Consider the following 11,147-nt stretch of genomic DNA (forward strand, 5'->3'; position numbering starts at 1 on the left):
TCTTGTGTTCAAAACTCCTGTCAGGAGACATTGCAGTCATCATTAAAAGGGTTCACTGGGAAAACACGCTCAAAACAACACCAGGTCTGGGAGACAAGAACCGCTTCTGGAATAAAATACTGGAACTGAGAGCATCTTTTCATCATATACACAACAATATAATATTTATTCAAGAAGTAAACAAAATAACAATTAGAGACACTTAAAATTGCATTTTTTTTTTTTTGCATATACACAATACAGATTTAAACAAAATGTAATTTATTATATGTATATTTATTTACTTAGAAACAATAAGACAGATAATGCACAATAATAATGCACATAAATATAAAAATAACTATTGACAGATTTGATCATTTGCACATAATTCTAAACATGTATTACGTTTATTTACTCATCTATTTATTAAAGATTCAAACATAAATAAACATTTACACATACATAAACACTTATTTACTTATATTTATTTATTTTGTATTTGAAAAAGATTAACTGACAGAATCTCTCATAAACATGTGGTAAAAACTAAATCCAAAGCAATTATTTTATATTTATTTATGCTCATTTATTTATTTATTTAAGACAACAACCAAACATTTAACACTTAACATATGAAAAGGAAACGTAAACAAACATATTAATATATAGATATTAATAATATATTTCTAAATTTATTCTGTGACGAAAAATGTAGATGAAGCCGAGATTAACAAAAAAAAAAAAAAAAAAAAGATTAATTGCATTAATATATATATACATATATTGCTGAGCACAAAGCTATAGTCATGGATGCATGAGCTGAAATATAACGCCTGCCATCTACAGCGATATTCATAAATGATACATAAACAACAGCCTGTGATTTATTTGATCCATAAAAGTAATATTCATATCAGACGACTCAAAACTTCTGCACTTTATAAGGCGAAGTGAGCTCCAGAATACACCTGCTTATATGAGCAACAGAAAACAGCTAGTAATTGAATCCTGGCACCAAACACACACACACACACACACACGTACACTGTACAGACCAATGTATTTTTTTATTATTTATAAAAAAAACAATAAGCCACGTAACAGAAAAAAATTTAATACAATAATATATTTAAGCAAACAAAAAAATTATTAAATGTGAAAACTGATTAAATTGTTTAGGAACAATTACACATGTAATATATAATAAAAAAATATAAAAAAAACAAATATGAAATTTAAAACATTACAAATACAATCTTATTTAAATAAAAATTAAAAACGTTTAATTTAGCTTAGATTAAAAACAATATATATATTACTCATAAGAATTATAAAGATTAATTAAAAAATCTAATATTTTATTTTAAATATTTATTCATTTATTTACATATTTTTGAATTCTTGGCACCAACGGTTCCTTTAAAATCTTTGGAATCTTTCCAAAGTTCTTTATAGTAGAAAAAGGTTCTTTAGATTTTTAAAAAGCTTATAATAATAATAATAAAAAAAATGGAGGTACTTTTAAGAACTGATCACTGAAAGTTTCTTTGAGGAAACCAAAAATGGTTTTTCAATGGCACTGCTGCAAATCCAGCCTTTGAACCTCTCTCTTTTTAAGAATGGATGAAGATGCATTAAAAAAGTCAATCTCGTCGACTTTAATCACTAACACTAACACCAAACCACCACCGTGAAAATATTCTCCACAAAAACACAGAACAGACTTAATCTCTCACAATTTCCCCAAAGCCAGAGATGCTAACAGAAGAAGAAGAGCCGCTCAAATCACAGGCCGCGCTCCTAGTTAGCACGTTTTAATCCAGCGCTCATCTCTGCTTGGTTTGGTCGTCTACAATCTCCCCGCGCAGGCTACACCCCTCTGTTTGTTGACATTATCACCTCCCCAATCACGCAGGGGGAAGATAACACGCAATTCATCTCTTTCATTCAGCCCCATCCCGTCCCCAACGGCCAGATAAAACACCCATGTAAGCACCGCCGAAACAAGGTCAGGATACAGAGGACGTAATGGAGCTAATAAAAGTAGATCGCGAGGCGATGTTACGCGCGGTAATCTCTGGATTTCATTCAGTTTCATGCAGTTTGTGAATCTCATAAAACCAGTCCATGAACATTAAATATTGCAGAGATATTTTTTACTTCAATATTTATTTACTGAAATATTTTAATTTGTATTGCAACTAAGCACATTTGCCTAAATTCTCATTAAAAATAAATAAATACTTACTAAAATAAACATGAAACTAAAATCAAATCAAATATTTAAAACAAAATTTGTTACTTATGTTATTTCATCTAGTTGCTAAGGCAACATTATACTTCAAGGCAAATACAAAAAAAATTAATATTTACTAAAGCTCTGAAGCAATATTAATCACTCTCCAAATAAATACTTTTTTATGGATTTTTTTTTTGGTCTCGATATTTTGGGTGAAATTTGTTTGTTGGGTGAGAGTGTTTAAAATTTGATTTAATGCACAAATGCAAATGGAGAAACAGTACTTGAGTGAGATCACTCATCCTAATTCAGCACTGACTAGAACAAAAAAAGATGTGATTTTTATTGAAAAACAGAACCGCGTTTCAGGAATGTAATGAGTTTCCAACAGAGCTTAATCATATGTTGACATTTGTGCTTGTTAGAGGCTATAGCTCTCCCCGTTTCTCTGCTGTCAAACCATTTTGTCATTCCTAATTAAGGGAGCATGGCTTGCATTGACAGGCAGGTATTTACTCGTGTTTAACCCCATCTACCCTTGACTGAGTTTCATAACTATAAGGCCCCTCTGTCCACACATATACAAATACGGCTTCAGCTCCCAGAGGCCTGTGTTTTCATGCTTGCATTACAAACAATTACACACATCCATCAGCCGTCAAACATTCCCACCCCCACCAATGTATCTTGTCCATTCCTCCTCCTTCTTCTCCACCTCCTCCAACCCCGTTCCCCTCCGTCAGCTGGGAATCTACACCCGATCCTAACAGATGTCCCCTGATTTGGGCAAAATTACAACAAAAGACTGGGCTCTGAAAAAGCCACGGCTTTCCCATCTTGCCCTGAGCTTTCTGCTCCCATACAAAGGGCAGCGGATTAGCAGCATTTAGCACATGAAAAAGCCCCTCATCCTGAAAACTGCCCCCTTAACTGGGCCCTGAGATTTCTATAGGGTCACTATAAACTCCTTCAACTCTACTTGGTCCCAAAAAAAAAAAAAAACCTGCCGTAGGCCTACCGAACCAGCATCCTGTCTATGCCCCAACAAATTCCTACGCTTCACCAAGCAAGACCCCTGATAACTATCTTAAACCAGCACGCATCACTAAGCTAGTACCAGGACATTTGGAAAATGGGATATCTAAGATATTCAAATGGAATCTACCTTGGATTCACTGTCTTTATTGTTTTGGTTCCACTTAATGACTTGGAGGTATTTTGAAGAGGTCTAATTGGAGTTGCCCCAGAGAAAGGTCATAAACACTCCAAGTCTATCAAACAAAGATCCAACCCTTTTAATCTAGTTCATTGGGGTCTGTAAACTATCGAGCCAAAGTGGAGAATAAGTAGACCAATCACAGATGGCATCTTGACCTCCAGCCAGGGTGGGGACCGGTCTCCACAACCCCCGGAGGGGTCATAACTCAGACTGAAACCAAGGTACCATGTGTTTATGACAGATCTGAATTGTCTAAAGCTGGGCGGGACGCCCATCAACACAGAGTGCCAGCTGGTCATCATACTTAAAGAGCGGAAAGAAGAAAAATCACCAATGTGGGGGTAAACAACAAGTGCCCCCAATAAAACGATAAAAAATATTGAGGCCAGAGGGAGGGGTGGAGGTTGGGTGGCGGGTGTAACATGGATGTAACGCACTTTTACCGTAATTAACACATTATCACAGTTGCATCAGAGCAAGCGGAGCATATCATTGGCTTGAAATCCAGTCTTGCGGTGAGGGCTCTAAGCTTAGGCCTTGCTAGGGTGGAGTGGGGGGAAGGTAGTAGCTTTTGGCTTTATCATCACCGCCACAGTACAGAGAGTCCAGAGACCGGTTGATCAGTTCGGAAGCATCACGTAGGCAACCGGCCAAGCGCGAGATGAAATTAAACTTTGAGCAAGATGGATCAATCCTGCTGCTTGTCGTATTATCTTGGATTTGCCATTAACCTGTTGGACAGAATAGGCAACATATAATTTACAAGCAGAGGCTATTCCTCATCTTCAATGAGGCTTGTCATGGACAGTGTTGCGAATTATTCAAGAACTCATCTGAACAAGTGCTGGATAAGTCCACCAGACTTACCGGTTGTCCCCTGGGTTGAAGAGTAAGGCGCAACCGTGGCTGAACGGAGAGGCCTTGGCTCCTTCTGCTTGGACGTGCATGTGGATGCATGAGACAGTCGCATTAAGACCAGAAGAGCTCGTTTCAAATACACTGCACTCATTCTTTTATAACATCCAGACAAATTGCAACCACCATGAGCTGAAGAGCACCAATTTAGCACTCGGGACAAATTAAGAGAAATAAACACAATTAGCTTGCAGAGCTTATGCACTGGCGAACATCTCTCTTCCCCTCCCTTTTCTGCTGATAATGTGAGGATCTCCAGCGCAGCTGCCATTACCGCCACCACTGCAGCTGCCATTCAAAACCCAAGCTGATAATTGAACTGCTCTCGCTGCTTCACAAACTCACCTAATTTTAGCTACGACTATGATCACATTGGCACACACGGGTTTACAATAACCATTGTGAGAGGGAGCTTTTTGTATAATTGTTGTTTTAATATTTCTGCCACTCCATTAGCATTTCCTGCACTAAATCTATCTATGGCACCATTGAATACAAGGCTGTGCACAACACTATTCAAAAAATGCCTCTTTGTGTACTTTAGGAAGTGAAATAAGATCTCTAATGCTAATAGAAAACTACATTTAAGAAATATACTGCTTGTGAAGAAGATTTTATTATTATCTGATTTTGTTTTCTTTACTCTACTACATAATGCTTCATCATCAGTATGCTTGAGTTTTGGATGAGATGAGAGATAACAGGAAAAGTATTTAATGTGTATGTGTGTGTGTGCGCAAGACAAACATGAGACGAGAAATGCTATTTTATACCTAGCTTCTAAAAAAATAATTATCATTACTTAGAAATGCATCTAGATGACATAGGCTAATTGGACACATCAAATGGACACATTACGATTGGATGAAATAGAAGTATCCTGGTTTTATTAGGGTATAAATGCTGAGTTTAGGTGTTCCTTTTGTCGCACTCTGCACCCAATCCATATGACTGACTATATGACTGTTGGACATTTCTCACAGGAAATGAATATTCAAAAGACGTTCTGCCTCTTGCCTAATTGAAATGGAAAATTGCCTCAACACTGCTCATTAAAGCATGGCACACTTTATATTTGGAGTGATCATTAGCTACTCTAGCTCACATAAACATAAGGCTAAATCTGTAACGCACGCTAATGCAAGAGCGCTGCCCTTCTCTTCTCTCTGAAGTCGGGAGAATATTTATTTTGGCATAGCATGTCCAGAAACTCTCTGAGGCATTGTCCTTTGATCCCTATTTAAAATGGGGGAAAAGGTTACAGCGATAAGTGTAGGAAAACACAAAAAACAACTCCAGAAGGAATCGCTTCGCAGAAATGAATTTCAAAACCTTGGGGAAGACACCTTACAAAGACATTTCACCAGAACTCATATCCTCAGCTCAATTCAATTAACTTTTCGTCCAGCGGTGACACGGAGTGCACACGGGAAATCAAAGTTAGTTCGGCAAACAAAGTTTTTACATCCGCTGAAAAATTCCTTCATTCTGAAACAACCAGACTTCATTGATTTCTTGTTTGTTATTGTTTAGCCGCAATAGAAAAATGAGCGAAACTACAGGTCTATAGACCACAGTCATGGCTAACGGCTTCTGTTTGGCTCCAAAGATCTGACAGTGATCAGCGATGATAAATTGTCCAATTATAGTGGCATTTAGAAACTAAAGTACACTTGCGAGTTTGCATTGAAGAACAAAGGCTGTGAAAACAAACACGTTTTTGCCATTAATGCTCAAAAAGCTGCTACGTTTTTTTTTCATTAAATAAGAATCAATGATGGCTGTCCTTCTCGAGTAGCTCCTAGAGTAGATCTTTGCTATATCAAACTTATTCGATGAGACATCAACAAGGTGTAGATCGAAATTTCTTGGAGATCAAGGCGAGCCGTGAAGCCAAACTTTTCTCAAAAGAAGAACCAGAGTACTTCAGTCCAGACTCATTTTGATACGGCGCCCCTAAAGTCACATTAAAGTGATTAATGACCCCTTCATTATCTGTGACTAAACGAATCAAGACAGTACCTGCACTATGCTTTTATGCTTCAGTCTCAGTAAAGCCTTTAATATATGAACGTATGTAATGTTTCAAATGACAGTAAACTTTAAACTGCTATATTCAGCAGGCTATGGCACAACTTAGCTGAAAGAAAGCTTAAACTGTCAGGAAAATTCTTAATATAATAGCTTTGCAAGAAAGACACTTGGTGAATAGAATCAATATTCTCTACAATAATGACTTTTTATGCTTTCTATTCAAAACCAAGATGCAAATATGCGTTATACATTATTTTCTACTCTAGTATAAACTGCATTTGCCGCAAATGTCATTAAAGTCATTACTTTAAACCTCCAGAAAGTTACTTTCTAATTTCCCCTTATTATCTGGGTTTGATTTTACGGTCTTTGCATTCAAATTTTAAGAGACCTTGAAAAATATTAGCATCCATTTTACTAAATAAACCATTTTTTTTTGTAATTCTCAACAATTTCCCACAGCTCAACCAAAAGCCCATTTCACAGATATTAGAAAGCATTTTAACCTGCATCACAAAGCAAGCATGCACTTTTCAGAAAAATGTGACAACTTCCCAAATGTAGTCTGGTTGCTTCTGATTAGGGTCCTGCTGACACGTCAAGACAAGAAAAACAACAATAAAAGAAATCCATAATGGCAAAAGTGCACATCCACAATGTGACCAATCAATGCATTTCATCTTTTTTATACTTTGGGTCTTAGAGATCCCAAACAAAACGTCCTCTATGAAAAATATGTTTCCAAATTTGTTTATAAATCACTCATTGGGCCTGAAAAAGACATGAAGTTTTTAAGCTATTGAAAGTGTCCCAAAAACCCCAAGCAGAACGTTACATGAAAAAAACAACACAGCCATCAACAAGCCATCAAAACCGTTAAGACTCAATTACTACAACTTGTGCGGCAAAAAGTGCACATAACGCACAAAAAAAAAAACATTTCGATATACACAATGCGATTATGGAGACACTCTCGAAATATTTATCTCTAAAGGTTAGACATTGTCTAAAAAAAAGTTGCTACGTTTTTAAATGACGATTTAAAAAAAAAAAACGTATTTACTTACAATAGTTCCACGCGCGTCCGAGTTACGACCATATAACTCCCTTTAAAAGCGTCCTATCCATGTAAAACAGGAGGGAGAAAATTCCAAATAACTCCTTGGATACGCGAAGTTTTCAACCGGATAAAACAGTTATCCGTGCCATGTCGACGGCGTCCGTGCGTAAACTCTCCAAGAGCGCACGAGACTCTCGAAACTCGCTTTTAATGTCGGTGGAGAGTCGGTCCACCGCGTCCCAGAGCTGGATCGGATTCTTTTCTTTCAGGTCCCGGGCTTCGACTGGGGATAGGGGCAGTTTGGTAGGGGTTTCTTTAGCTCCCCCTTTTCTACTGCTCACCCTCCCTAAAAAAAGAAAAGCGGAGCAGGCGGAGGGAGGCCACTGCGCGCTCACGTCACCTCTCCGTATAGTGAATGAGCGCGAGCGCGCACAGATGAGATACTGTTATTTGAAACCATCACAAAAACCATTCAGCCTCCAAAATAAGAACACGGGATGGAATCAACGGCTCCTAAACAGATTCATTTAGCCAATGTGTTTTACAAGCGTACATACAAAATGGTTTCACTCAGTCCTCTCCTACTAATAAAACAGTAGTTTATAATGCCGGAAAAAAATCTTTTTGTTTGTTTTTTTACGCAAAAACATCTTCTGTATTATTTTAATTTTGTAAAAAATAAATGCATAAAACAATGCAATTGTGTTGTTATATTAATAATGCCAGTATAATAAAATAATATAATATTAATATAATATAATAATAATATTATATAGCCTAATTTAAGATATTTTGCTGTTGTTGTTTATTCATTTACGCTGTGTGCCATCTATTTATTTAGTGATAGTGGCAGATTGACTTTACATTACCCCAGCATATTTATTAATTTTTTTTATTTTGAAGGATTATAAAAAAAAATCTGTCTTAAGATTTTTACATGGCACATGATAACAATAAATAATAACGATCATAAACAACTATATACTATAGTCTGTAAGGGAAAAAATTAAAATGCCTAAAATGAGAAACATTTTATGATTTAAGGACAACTGGGAAGGGTCAAACAGTAATTTCCATTCGCAAAAACCAAAGGGTATTATGTACAAAGTATTCAAATTCATATGAATATCAAACGTGCTGAAAAAAATACATCAATGGGTGTTTATCAGAGACAGCATCTGTTTTATTCATGAAAATAAACGATGAATGAATATAAGTATCACAATACATAGTGTTGACACACCGTAAGTTAAAGGGCTGCACCTATTACAGCAAAACAATGAACAATGGCCTAGTGCAATAACTCATCCTTTACAGAGATGCCCTGGAGCATTGTTTACACCCATTTTTCTCTTTATTTAAAGGCCATTGTGATCTGTACCATCATAAAAAGCCGAGGACCTATCAGCGGGAACGCCACGTAAAGCATTGTTGTGATTTTATTTTGATTTGCCTCATGTTTCTTACTCACACATGCCTAGTTTAATCAGGCTTATAAATCAAACACTATAGCGCATCCCACGTCCTCCTGGTGGAAGAGAGCTTGGCGTGGTAAATTTCAGCGTGGCTGAAGAGTCATTTGAGGATGCTGGGGGAAATGATAAAGATCACTTAACGCTCGACATGGCCAATACATAAGACCATAATAAGCATTGTATACTGGAAGTGTTTTCCTCTGCTATTTTAGTGTGTGGACCAGTGTAGTACTAGATAAAGCAGCTAACAAAACAGACTGACTGTTCTTTTAGATCCAAAATGTAGTTAGATACATAATTAGGTAAAAACTTGGTGAATTAGAACTGAGGATCTGCTAAATATAGCATCATTATACCCACAATATGATGTTTTTCAGAAGATAAGCACTTGAATAACAGGTTTCAGCAACCAAGCAAAGCAATACACAAAGTTTAATTCAGTTAAGCATATGTGGAGCTAATAAACAAACATGATTAACTCACTAAGCACTGTTTAGTGTCACAATCATTTTTAATAGCTTCCATGAATAGCTTCGGGGCACAGAAGATTGCACTGTATTTAATGGCTGTTTTTCTTAGGCAACTTTGAAGCTTCCTTCTAAAAAAAAAAAAAAAGAAAAAACTGCCTGTCTGAGGTGCTTTCAAAACTTTGGGCATGTTTGATAGCAGAGAAAAATGATGGGGGAGGACGCTTGTCAAGTTTTGGGGAAAAAATTCATCAATTGTGGGGGGCCTTGTACAGAGCCTTGGGGGACCTCCTTTCAACACGCCATATAAATGCAGTCTTTCCATCGACAGAAAATGCAGCATCCTTTATCTTTAGACCCACTGTGCAGAGAATATGCTTCTGAATACACAGCCCATTTTCTGTGTGTGTGTGTGTGTGTGTGTGTACATGTGTGTATAGTTGTCTACTGAAAGTGAACTGATCCATAGACAGGAAGGAAAGCAGACCGACAGCTATTAGAGTGCAACTACACTGTCTTATCTGCTGCCTGATAGGAATCTACAAAGACCCACTGCAGACATTATGAATTCATTACAGACAGTCCTCACACACACACACACACACACACACACACAAAAGGGTCTATACATTCACAGTGAAAGGAGAGGTCATTCGTATTCACTATCATAAATATTAAACGTGATCGTCTTGTAGCTTTTGAACGAAGGAGAAAGGTGAGGGTGAGGTTATTCCTCCCTCACATGAGCAGAGGGAGAGCAGGTTCAAATGCAAAAATGGTTAGAGATGTACTGTACTTTTTGTAGTCAGCGGTCAGTGAAATAAGAGGATGTGTCTAAAATGTGAAATACGACACTCAGGGATACCTGCCGTCTGTTTTCTCTGCAGGATAACAGCAGAAAGGCTCTTAAAGGACTAAAAGGCAAAAGCATTTATCAGAACTACTGTAAAAGCAAAAACCAAACAACATGCGTATTATGAAGTGCAGAAGCAACGAGGCAGTACATTTCAGACGATGCCAAAGAAACTGAAAGAAAAGGAAAGTCATTAAGAGGAAGAGAATGGATTTGGAAATAGTTTTCCTAAAAACATACTCACCCTCACGCCAATTCAAAGCCAGACGGTTTCTATCTTCCAAGGAACACAAAAGGAGAATTAGAGCAGATTTTTTCCCCTCTTTTCCATACAAAAACAACCATAGAGTGACTGTACGTAAGTATCAAATTAGTCTATACATCACTTGCACTATATTCCAAGTTTTTAAAAAATTCTACAAAAGCTTAGGGACAATCCAAATGATTTATTATTAAAATATTAAATGAATTATTAGTAAAATATGACTAGTTATGAATAGAATTTATCAGTTCTCAAACGTCATTTATATCCAGTATTTCAATTAGTGCAAAATAGTTATTTTTGTATTATTTGATATTGGTTTTTATTAATATTTTAAGGTTTTTATATTTATGCTTTAATTTAGTTATATATATATTCTTTTGTAATTGTATGTGCCTCTGTAAATTATTTTTGTTTTGTTTTACATATTATCATAATTTTTGTAAAAAAAAAAAAATCCCCAGTTAATTATTGTATTGCTTTAATATAAACTAAATAAAAAATTAAATAGTTGCTTTGACAAACTAATTGTAATAAATTAACACATTTTTAATCTCATATTCATAATTTAGATTTTATTTCAGCTTTATTTCAACTAAAAAAAAATATTTAATAGTTTTATTTTTAATAGACATTTGTAA

At 36.1% G+C, this 11,147-nt stretch overlaps 1 protein-coding gene across 17 annotated transcripts in view; it reads right to left on the reverse strand.

Moving 5' to 3' along the window:
- The window catches only part of LOC132131136 (receptor-type tyrosine-protein phosphatase S-like), a 131,888-nt gene extending 124,108 nt beyond the window's left edge, over positions 1-7,780 (reverse strand). For 7 of the 17 annotated variants that reach the window (XM_059543102.1, XM_059543099.1, XM_059543101.1 and 4 more), the window contains exon 1: positions 7,457-7,779. The gene's annotated coding sequence lies outside the window, so the exon portion shown is untranslated. Of the gene's footprint in view, positions 1-7,456 lie in introns of all 17 variants that reach the window. The other 10 variants (XM_059543110.1, XM_059543111.1, XM_059543114.1 and 7 more) reach the window with 4 other exon arrangements.
- Between the last annotated feature and the right edge of the window lie 3,367 nt (positions 7,781-11,147).

This window comes from Carassius carassius, chromosome 48 (genome assembly GCF_963082965.1).
Source record: "Carassius carassius chromosome 48, fCarCar2.1, whole genome shotgun sequence".
Classification (NCBI taxonomy): Eukaryota; Metazoa; Chordata; class Actinopteri; order Cypriniformes; family Cyprinidae; genus Carassius; species Carassius carassius.